We start from the raw sequence: 12,003 nt of genomic DNA, 5'->3' as shown, positions 1-12,003 counted from the left end.
TGGTGCCTCGGTGGGAGAGTGAGTAAACAATGCTGATAATACTGTTACAGCGCATCAGTTCCTCTTTTGAACTCCTCCCAGTCACACTTAAGGCTGCCTTAGAAAAAAGTTAGCCGACCGAAATATTTTTTTCTCATATTTTCACACGTGTGTCTGGTATCAGAAAATGTGCCCAATGAAAACAGTTCTTGGAAAGGAAAAAAAATGTATCCCTGTTGAGTGTGTCGTATCGAAAGCGTGACTGCGTGCAATTTCATACTCGGATGTTTCGGACTAAATCTGGGAAAGAATTTCTGAACCTATAATTTATTCATATATTTTATATCCGCACCATATTTCAATACACCCGCAGGTCTTCCTTGGCAGGCTTGGGGTTTTTTATTGTAAAAGAAAAACGCACTCCGCAAGCTTTATGTTGCATTTTTATCTACTCGCTGGGAGCACAGAAAAGCACATAAAATCCTTTTTTTTTTCGGCGCATCTGAAGTTTAAACCAATTCTATCCACATGTGCATAACAGTAGCTTACAATATCGAATTGTTGTCTTACAATTAAGCGGCGTGTCAGAAATCTGGACATTTTTTGTTTTTCTTTTTCGCTTGCAACATATCTCTTTCATGCTATTCGTGTTATAGTTATAAAATAACTCTTTGTCGGATGCCTCGTTACGCAGCTCTAAGAAACAACTTAAAACAGCGCCAAAAATACAAATTTACTAGACCCCCATCCTTTGCATACTTGCCCGTAAATACCTTGAGAATTTTCTTTACCGATAGTGAAATTCGACTTCATGCTAGTGTATATGTCCTGAAATCTGTTTTAAACGATCAACAGGAAGTATAACACAGTAAACTAAAAACAATTTGATAACCCTCCATTCATTTGGTAGCCATTAAGCTGTAGTTCATGCCACGGGCATGTTATTTATATATATATATATATATATATATATATATATATATATATATATATATATATATATATATATATATATATATATATATATATATATATATATATATATATATATATATATATATATATATATATATAAAAAGAAACCAACTAGTAAATTCCTTCGTTTCAGAAACGTTTTTAGATTGCGGTATGCACTCCAGCAGCCTTCTTGCCTGTTTGCTTTGTAAATGTCTTATGACATCGTGTATTACGAACACCCTCAAGTTCAGCGGGCAAATAAAAAAAAAAAATCACTTTGTCAGTGCGATCTTCACTTGAAGGAAACTTACGCCACAGCATTTGAACCCTGAGAATTCGCGCGCACAATCTCTCAACAGCCGCAAAACGTTGGCCCTGGGAGCACTCGCCGGGTTTTCGCTATTGGGCTGCATCATCGCTACGTGGACTGCGTCTGATGCCGAGATCACTGCGTTTGTCGTATTCCCCGCCAAGTCCTCGCAGTGAGTACGCTGGTGGCTGATTATGCTGAGGGTTAAGGTGCGAATCTCGAATCTTGAACTTAGTGCTCGCGGTACGGCATGTATCGAAGTCTTCATAGTCAGCATATAGTGTTAACCACTTCGCACCGTAACGAAGGCAAGGTCGAGTTCATTTGCAGCCCCCGTGTCTAGCAGAGTTTGTTATCATAGATCGAATAATAGTGGCTACCTTAGGTAGCGCAGGACAGACAATGCAGCTCTCGCTATTATTATTATTATTTTTTATCCGCTTTTTATCCGTTTCTTACTTATATTTCAACTTTAAACTTCATATTCAAATCTTACTGTCCCGTGTTCAATTCTATTTCTTTATTGCATTATTCTGTATTTCTAGCCTGTGTTTTATGTACCACGCACTTGTTGCGCCTGGAATTGTTATTTATTTTATGTATATTTCTATATTACTATAATCAATGTCAGTTATTTGTTGTTTTTTTCTCTCTATCTACCGTTCTTTTTTTTTTTTTTTTTTTCGTGATGTGCTCAACAATTCTCTGACTGTGTATATAAGTGACGCTACTCATTGATTGCTTTCTTTCCGTAATACTTTTCGCCTCAATTACATTTCATGTGTTATTTATTTCTTCTTTTTGTTCTCTCTGTGTGTGTAAACATGTTTGTGCATTTGCATTTTCATTTTTTTTTATTTGTACTGCAGCACGAAGACCACATGGTTGTTCCTGCGCACATTAAATAAAGATTGATTATTATTATTATTATTATTATTATTATTATTATTATTATTATTATTATTATTATTATTATTATTATTATTATTATTATTATTATTATTATTATTATTATTATTATTATTATTATTCCAGCGGCCATAGTGAAAGCCTTCAGTTGTATTTTTGTACCAGTACTAACTGCCATATTTAATAACTGTTTAAAAAATGCTGCCTTTCCTCGCGTGTCGAAAATGGCACGCGTGTTTCCAGTCTTCAAGTCAGGAAACAAATATGATGTTTCCAATTATCGTCCGATTTCTCTTTTATGCGCAACCTCTAAGCTTTTCGAATTAGCTTTGCCAAACATACTTTCCTTCCATCTCAAACATATCATAAAACCGAATCAGCTTCGGTTCATATCGGGTCGCTCTACTTCTACCAACCTAGTCACGTTTATGACGTATGCCTCTGCAGCAGTCCTTCAGAGAGGTCAAGTTGATACTGTGTACTGTGATATGAGCAAAGCTTTCGACGTTGTTACCCACACTGACTACTTCTTGAAAAGCTTCAACTCTCTGGCGTCGAAATCTCCCTCGTAGCCCTCCTACGCTACTATTTCCTTGATCGCTAACATAAAGGTTTTCGTGCAATCTGCTAGTGAGGAAAATGGTATACAAATCCTTGGGCGAAGCAGTTATAAAATATGGAATTACACTTTACGGATTTGCCTCTGCGTGCAAGTTAAATATGTTCAACCGCATCCTTCACAAAATATGGGATAATCTCACGGTACCCAATACCATGATGAACATGTTCTAATTGCCATGCGGGCATTAGACATCCTTTACCACCAGGAGCTGGGTGTGTTTGACGTTTTGTGCAAAAATTACTTCTTTTCTGACTTAAGGTTGACAATATAAAAACACGCGCTCTCCGGTGCATAGAAAAATTCATCCAACAGCGAATGTTTACTAATAATGGAAGGAGGACACGAATATTTTATATACCGTTCCATTTTAACCAGCTTGTGAATGATAACCACGTACCAGCTCTGTTAAAAAACTCCTTAGTATGGGCCTGAGTCAGACATATAATTCATTTTATTCCTGTTTGAATTGTAATACTTTTCACCTTTTGTATTCCTATCGATGATGTCCATGTACTGAAAGTACATCAGTGCGAGACCCTTGTTTTCGTTTGAGATTCACTTTTTTCTGTTTGCTTTCCTTGTTCCCTAAAAATGGGTTACGTATGCAGTTTTTCTTTCTTTTTGTTGTCTTTTTTCACGTTCTGTAATAATCGCTGTAAGACTTTCTGTTAAACAAGTAATGTCACGTGTACACTTTTCTTGAATATGTTTTCACGGTGGCCTTTGTGAAAGTTGTTGGCAACGCTGCCGGCCTGCCGCGACTCGGCGTTTATGCGAGCTGGATAGAAAAATATACACAAAGTGAATCGACCATATTATTATTATTATTATTGCTCAACTTCCTCCTCTCGCTCCACCAAGAGTACCCCAATGAATCTTCCTTCTCTTAACTGCCGTCGTGTCAGAGAAGATATAATTTTTCTGTACAAGCTATGTCATGGCCACATTAGGTGCCCTCAGCTCTTAGAGTACATCCTTCTGCGCGTTCCGCGAAAGGGCATGAGGGAATTCAGACCGTTTCAAGTTTCTTCGTTTCTTCATTCCCATTCCCTCTTGACAGAATGCAGAGGCTCTTACCTCTTTTTGTCTTCACCTTGACATCTTCCAAAACTCGCTCTCTTCATTTATATTGGACGTTCGTAGCTTTGTATTCTAAACTGTACTTATCACATATAACTTCCACTTTCTAGCCTAAATGTTATATTTAATTTTCTTCGCGTTTTTCTTTTTCTCCTGTTCAATGCTGTCTGTACCTTGAACTGCTTTTTATCCGTTTCTTATTTATATTTTAACTTTAAGCTCCATATTGGAATCTTACTGTCCCGCGTTCAATTCTATTTCTTTATTATATTTCCCGTATTTCTAGCCCGTGTTTCAAATACCACTCACTTGTTGCGCCTGGAATGGTTGTTTATTTTATGTATATTTCTATATTACTATAATCAATGTCCGTTATTTGTTGTTGTTTCTTTCTCTCAATATATCTTTTTTTTTTTTTTCGTTATGTGCTCAACAATTCTCTCACTGTGTATATAAGACATGCTACTCACTGATTTTTTTCCTTCCGTGACACTTTTCGTCTCAGTTTCATTTCATGTGTTATTTGTTTCTTCTTTTGTGTTCTATCTGTGTGTGTAAAACTTGTGTGTGCATTTTCATTTTTTTATTTGTGCTGCGGCACGAAGACCGCATGGTTGTTCCTGCGCACATTAAATAAAGATTGATTGGTTGGTTGATGGATTACTTTTATTATTATTATTATGTGTGTATTTTTCATTTTATTTGTGCTGCAGCACGAAGACCAAATGGTTGTTCCTGCGCACATTAAACAAAGATTCATTATTATTATTATTATTATTATTATTATTATTATTATTATTATTATTATTATTATTATTATTATTATTATTATTATTATTATTATTATTATTATTATTATTATTATTATTATTATTGTAGCGGAACTTCAGTAGGTAAATTCCGCTGAAAAAAAAAAGCAATTTGGAATGCTCTGCCTGCCCATTCTCATAATTACAGAAAACTAACCCAAATAGCGAGGAAAATTTTGTGAGTTCTATCAGCGGAGCTTAATTTGTCTGTGTGGAGAATTTAAAAAGCCTCACGCAAATAATGTGCCTGCCGATGATGGGCAACAGGAAACGTTAAAAATAAACAGGAGGAAAAAGTTGATTCCAGGAAATTTAATCAGGGGCACCACGCTCCACCTGAGCTTGGCAATGCGGCAAGCTGAAGGTATATACTGTCTGTGTTAACATTCTGGATGAAAAGTAGCCTTGCGGACCGTAAAGCTAAGATTTACGCAAGGTTCATAATACGTATTGATTACGTTCGAATAATCCGCGGAAGCCCTTCATCCAGATATCTTATTCGAAATCTACATGTAAAAAAATAGAGAAAGTCACTCCTCCCCCCCAAATCCCAATTTCGCGCCCTAAACATCAACTTAATTTTTTAAGCTCTGAAGAATTTGGCGGCATTGAAACGTTTTCAAGCTCCGAGGCAGACCACAAAATGTCAGCTACTGATTTAGCTAGGTATAATTCTGAGCCGTGCCAAACTCTCACTACTCCCAAGCAGCTTGTATAGCATTGATTTTATTTCATGAGCTCTCTGTCGTCACTTTACGGCTTCCGAGAAAACAAAGGCATTATTTGTTATGAATTTGGGTGTTATGTCAGTTTCTGCGCGCCCGCAGAAAGTCGTGAGAGGAGAGTGAGTTCACGGAACTCATAGAAAGATGCATATACGCTACTAATCTATTGAGCTAATGGAGCGTTTCATAATATAATATAGATTTTGGAGGATATTGATTTTAGTAGAGTTTTCACAGAGGCAACTTTTCGTTGTGCTCATGTATGATGTTCCGGTTTTTTGCAGGATTGTAATGAAGGCCGCCAATGAGTACTACATACGATCGTGCTACCGTGCCGTGTGTTACTTCAGCGGCTGCGTGGCGTTCATCACCATCCATGACTTCAGGCAGCGGAAGTTGTTAAAAGTAAGTTTGCGGCAATGGCTCAAATTTTCACGAGCTCAAATTTACATGGGAATATGCGCTTATGTCGCACCTGTGCTGTCGTAAGCAAAAGGGGTATTGGGTGCGAGGACATACCGTTGCGTCATCTCTTGGTAACGCCGCGTCACGCAGAAAGTAGGATAAAGCGCTTTGAACTGCTGCTGTGCGAAGCTTTCCTAAGCAGTTTAGTTGACCGTTAATGCCAAACTTCAATTATTTCACATACACTTCGGCCTAGGCCTGTTCAAGACTATTTGATTTATTAGGCCAACTCGATTTTGCAAGGAGGCATTTCACAAAGTCCGTGAACTGTCGAAGCGTAGCCTGGAGAGATTGAATTACTGCTACGACGCTGCACACGTGCAACGCTGTTGTCGCTCTTGTTAAAGGAGTATAGACACCGATTTTTGAAGCGCCAGAAGGAATACGGTCGCTTTCTTGGTTATACAGATATGCTCTCCAAGTAATCCCAACTCTCATTTTGCCGCGAAAATATTTCAGTTTGATTTTAAATACTAGCCAGGCAAAGAGTCCGTTTTTCAAAACCCATCGACAGTGACATCTCTGTGACGAAAATGTGTACATAGGTAAACAACATGACGTCGTCAAACAACTTTGACGTGGTGTCAGCAGAGCAAAGACAAATGACGACACAGGATACCTCACCCTATCGACTGGGCACCCCAGGAAAAGCTCTCCGCTTCTGCTGGCTTCACTGGATGGCTTTTCACGCTGTCTTCGTAGCTGCATGTTACGATTACTTGGCGTCGATTTCACGGTCGGCGTGTTTTTAAAGCGCAATGCTTGCGTATACTTCGTGCGCGCGCACGGACATACAGATCGGACTCCGAAAAGGGGATGCACAAATTATTTACTCGTAAGACACTCTCGCGCAACTTAAACCTGGTGTACATTAAGGCTGCCTGCTGTGCTGGGGTCCCAAGAGCATTCCTGCACAATAATAATAATAATAATAATAATAATAATAATAATAATAATAATAATAATAATAATAATAATAATAATAATAATAATAATAATAATAATAATATTAATAATAATAATAATATTAATAATAATAATAATAATAATAATAATAATAATAATAATTGGTTTACAGGAAGGGAAAGGCGCAGTATCTGTCACTCTTGCTATGTGGGTACCTGAACAGCGCCGTATGGGAAGGGATGAAGGCGGGAGTGAAAGTGGAAAGAGAGAAAGGGGAGCCGTAGTGGAGGGCTGCGGAGTAATTTAGACCACCTGGGGATCTTTAACGTGCGCTGAGATCAGACAGCACATGGACGCCACTTCGTTTCGCTTCCATCAAAACGCAGCCGCCGAGGTCGGGTTCGAACCCGGGAACTCCGGACAGTGGTCGGGCGGCTTACCACTGCACCACCCCGGCGGGGCATTGAGCACAGCTTTCGGCAACGGCGCCGTCCACTGGCGCTCCGGGCGACGTGAACTGTGCCGCCGCTCCCCGCCTGGCTCGTTCACACTTGATCATTCGGCGGCGACAGCGCGCGGTTTCCGCCTCCACGGGAGAGAATCCGCCGGAAATCGCGGCGGAAAGCCGAATCGGTCTGGGACCGATTCTCGCCGCCGGATTTTTTTCCGCCGAATCCCATCAGCCAATAGGAAGGCGAGGAAGGTTTGAGCGCTGTCGCTCGGTGCAGCATGGCGACGGCGTGCTCGGATACAGTGCTACAAGAAATGAGCGTCACGGTGGAAATGCTTATTGACTACACCTCAGGCGAACCCTCAGCCCCTCGCCGCTCTCGCCATCTTAAGCGGCCAAACAACCCAACAACTAGCTGAGCGGTTCGCTGACCGGTTTGCGCCGCAACGCCCCGCGAGCACCGCTGCCATCGCAGCAACTACACCGAGCCCGAGCCCCGATGCCAATGTCCTTTCCTCCGCCTCGGACGACGGCCCGTGCAACGCGCTCTTCACAGCGGTGGAACTGAATGACGCCCTGCGCCGCTGCACCCGCCGCTCAGCGCCCGGGCCCGACGGGTTGACCTACCAGGTGCTGCGCAACCTGGACGCGCAGCAACGTCAAGTCCTTCTGCGGCAACTGAACCTGGTGTGGGAACGCGGGGAGCTACCGGAGGAGTGGCGCACAGCGGTCGTCTGCCCGCTACCGAAGCCAGGTCGCTCACCCACGGAGCTCAGCGGATATCGCCCTGTGGCGCTGACGTCGGCGGCCTGCAAGGTGATGGAGCATATGGCGCTTCAGCGGTTACACACGCGGGCCGCGGAGGCGGACTTGTTCGATGAGTGTCAGACAGGCTTTCGAGGGATGCGCTGCACGGCGGACTCAATCGCAGACGTGGTTTCTGCGCTCGAGCACGTCGTAGCGGCGCGGCAGGTCGCACTGCTGTTGCTGCTCGACGTGTCGAGTGCGTTTGACAACGTCCGCCGTGCGGTGATCCTCGCGAGGCTGGAAGAGGCAGGCATGAACGGGCGCTTGTTGCGCTATGTGCAGGGCTTCCTCAACGCGCGCACTTTCGCGTGCGTGTAGGAGGGGCTCTCTCGCGACCCAGTCCGGTGGATCTAGGCGTTCCGCAAGGATCGGTGTTGTCGCCGTTTCTATTCAATGTGGCGATGTCGGCGGTGCCGGGCTGTCTGCCCGCAGTCAACCGGCACCGTGTGTACATCTCCATGTACGCGGATGACATCGCACTGTGGTGCCTGGGGCCGCCGGGCGAGGCTCCCCGCGTCAGAGAGTGCCTTCAGGGGCTCTTTGCGCGATAGACGCCCGGTTGCGGGATCTCGGTCTGGCGCCCTGCCCGGGCAAGTCCGCGGCCATGGCCTGCGGCGCTCGCAGGGGCGCCCGCCTTTCACCGCTAACGTTGGCTGGCATGCCGCTGCCTTGGAAATGCTCCGTGCGGTACCTAGGCCTAGATATCGACCAGCGCCTTTCCTTCCGTCCCGCGGCGACCAGGGCATGCCAGCAGATGAAGAGGACCACCGCCGCCGTGCACAAGCTCACCGCCCGGGGCCAGGGGATTTCCCAGAAGGCTGCGCTGCGCCTCTACAACGCAGCAGCCGTGGGGGCGATTCTCTACGCACTGCCACTCGTGACGGTGCGCAAACCATCGTGGAGAGCACTGGAGGTGCAGCATCGCAAAGCACTGCGAACCTGCCTTGGCCTGCCGGGTAATTCTCAATGCGAAGCGACACTGGCCGAGGCAGGCGCGTGGCCCCTGCAGCTACAGGCCACACAGCGAGCGCTGCACCACATCGACCGCCTTCACCGCGCACCAGACGGCGGCGAACTCCTGCAGCGCCTTCGGAATTTCCCACGCTCTAGAATGGGTGCGGCGCTGCAGGAGTATGACCAGCTGACGCGTGCCACGCCCTCCTACGGCCTCTGCTCGCCCTGGCCCCTCACGACGGAGGTACAGCGCGAGATTATCGGCATCGCGGGAAAACGCAGCACACCACTCTGTGCGGTGCAACAGCTAGCCAGAGCCGTCATACATGAGCAAGTAAGCGACCACCTGCTTGTTTTCACTGACGGCTCCGTGGCGAGAGAAAGCTGCTCGCTCGCTGCAGCGGCCACCATCCCTACCCTGCAGTTGCACCGCCAGCAAAGAGTGACACACCTGGGCTCTTCGACCACGGAGGAACTAGTGGGCCTTCGCCTGGGCCTTGACCTATTGCTCACCATTGCTCCGCCACCTCCCAGGTGTGCACTGCTGTGTGACTCCCGCGCCGCCCTCAGCCGCCTGCAGACTCCCGGCCGTGGCACACCGCTGCTGTGCGCGATACGCAAGCGCCTCGAGCACCTCGCAGAGCGAAAGTGCAGCATTCGCGCGCAGTGGGTGCCCGGCCACTGCGGCATACACGGCAATGATTGATTGAAAACATCTTTATTTATTCAGTATTCTCAGAACATGTGGGTGGGCCGCCTAGTCCGGTAGTCCATTGGCTGCTGCTGCTGCGCTGGCCCTCCCCACCAGCCAGTGCTGACGGTCAGGATCATCGCTGAGCAGAATAGCCTCCCACTGCTCCTCCGAGGGGTTAGGAATGGGGTCAACTAAGGGATTAAATTGGCATGCCCACACCATATGGTAGAGGTTAGCTACCTCTCCACAGTGTGGGCACTGCGGAGAGTATAGTGTAGGGTACCACAGGTGTAATTTAGCTGGTGTTGGGTATGTGTTGGTTTGTAGTCTCCTAAGGATGTTCTCTTCTAACTTATTGAGGGATTTGTGTGGTGTTGGGTACTCCTTTCTGGCTGTTCTGTATGGCGCGAGATTGTCAGCATACACTGCTAAACCTATCAGGTCACGGCACCCTTTATGGTCATCAGGGGGAGACGCCCGGTATAGAAGAGCTCGGGCATGCCTGTGAGCGGCTTCGTTTCCTCCTGGTAGTTCCAGGTGACCGGGAAACCAGATGATTGATGCTTGGTTGGGTGGGTGCTTAGTTAGCAATGACAACCCTGACTTATGAATTAATCCGTAATTGAAGTTGCGACAGGCGTTTTGAGAATCAGTGAGCACAACGGCGTTGGGGTTAGATGCTACAGCTAATGCAATAGCTGCCTCCTCTGCGTGAGTGGGGTTAGATGTTTTCACCGAGGCGCAGTTCACCATCGACCCCGCAGGCGTTGAGACTACGATAGTCATGACTCCATTGTGTGGTCCTGCTGCGTCCACGTAAAGGGTGTTAGTCTGCTTGTCCCATTTCTTCTGCAGGGCTTCCCCTCTTGCTATCCTCCTCTCGATGTTATATGCGGGATGCATATTCCGCGGCATGGGGTACACGTTGATGCGTCTTCTCACATCGCGTGGGACCTCTTCCCTTTGGTCAATTGTATAGGGCTGATTAACATGGATCTTCTCGAGCAGTTCTCTGCCGGGTGTTGTAAGTGCGAGCCTATTGAGTTGTGAGAGCCATTGTGCTTCCCACATCTCTTCGAGGGTATTATGTACTCCTAGAGCCATGAGCTTGGCCGTTGGCGTGGAGTTCGGTAGCCCCAGGGCCGTCTTGTAGGCTTTCCTGATGAGTGTCTCCAACTTTTCAATTTCCGACCTGGAGAGGTTAAGGAATGCCGTCCCGTACATTATCCGCGAGATCACGAAAGCTTGCACCAAGCGAATGGTGTCCCTTTCCTTCATGCCATGGTGTTTATTTCGGATACGATGTATCATCCGGAGGATTTGCTCGGTGGATGTTGTAAGCTTCTTCATTGTGGTGGTGTTCTGTCGCCCCTGCGGGATATACTGCCCTAGGATCTTGATCTCCGTGGGTTTCTGTACTGGGTGGCTCTCTATATACACCGAGATGTTCTGTGCTAGGGGTGTCCTCGGGTTCTTCAGAATTAGCAACTCGGACTTTTCCGGCGCACACTGGAGGCCTCTCTCCCTGGCGTACCGGGCCACCGTGTCCGCTGCTGCTTGAAGACGCTCCTCGATCTCGGCGTCACTCCCCGAGTTGCACCAGACAGTGATATCATCCGCATACAATGTGTGTTTGATGCCGGGAATTTCGGAAAGAAGGCCTGGTAGATCTTTCATAGCTAAGTTGAACAAGAGGGGTGACAGTACCGCCCCTTGCGGAGTTCCCCTCGGGCCTAGAGTGATGAGATCTGATTTTATTCCACCGAAGTTTATAGTGGCTTGCCTGGCTGATAAGAAGTTTTTGATATAGTTGTAGGTTCTTGCGCCACAGTTGGTATCGGCGAGGCTTTGCAGGATATTTTTATGTAGAACGTTATCGAACGCTCCTTTCAAATCAAGTGCCAGGATGGCCCTTGTCTGTGACTTGGGAGGTGTCTCAAGGAGGTCTTTGTACAAGTACAACAGGGCGTCCTGTGTTGATAGGTGTGGGCGAAAGCCGAATTGAGTGTTAGGTAGGAGGTTGTTATCTTCTAAGTATCTACTCAGTCTCGTGTTGATGACCCTCTCTATGAGTTTCCCCAAACACGAGGTCAGCGATATCGGTCTTAGATTATCCAGTTTAAGGGGTTTGTTCGGTTTCGGAATGAACCGAACCTCGGCTGTCTTCCAGGATATTGGTAACGTTCCTGTAGCCCAATGCTGATCGTTGAAGCATTCCACCAGCGAGGTGATGGTGTCATCGCTGAGGTTAAATAAGAGCTTCGCTGTTATCTGATCTGGACCTGGAGCTGCATTTTTTCTCATGGCCACGATTTCTGCTTTTATTTCTTCTTTC

At 46.0% G+C, this 12,003-nt stretch overlaps 1 pseudogene; it reads left to right on the top strand.

Moving 5' to 3' along the window:
- LOC146201626 (uncharacterized) overlaps window positions 1–12,003 on the top strand; it is a 115,910-nt pseudogene that overhangs the window by 68,888 nt on the left and 35,019 nt on the right.

This window comes from Amblyomma maculatum, chromosome 1 (genome assembly GCF_055883805.1).
Source record: "Amblyomma maculatum isolate TAMU_Amacu chromosome 1, ASM5588380v1, whole genome shotgun sequence".
Classification (NCBI taxonomy): Eukaryota; Metazoa; Arthropoda; class Arachnida; order Ixodida; family Ixodidae; genus Amblyomma; species Amblyomma maculatum.
The sequence above is the reverse complement of the archived record's forward strand: the minus strand, read 5'-3'. Positions and strand labels throughout refer to the sequence as shown.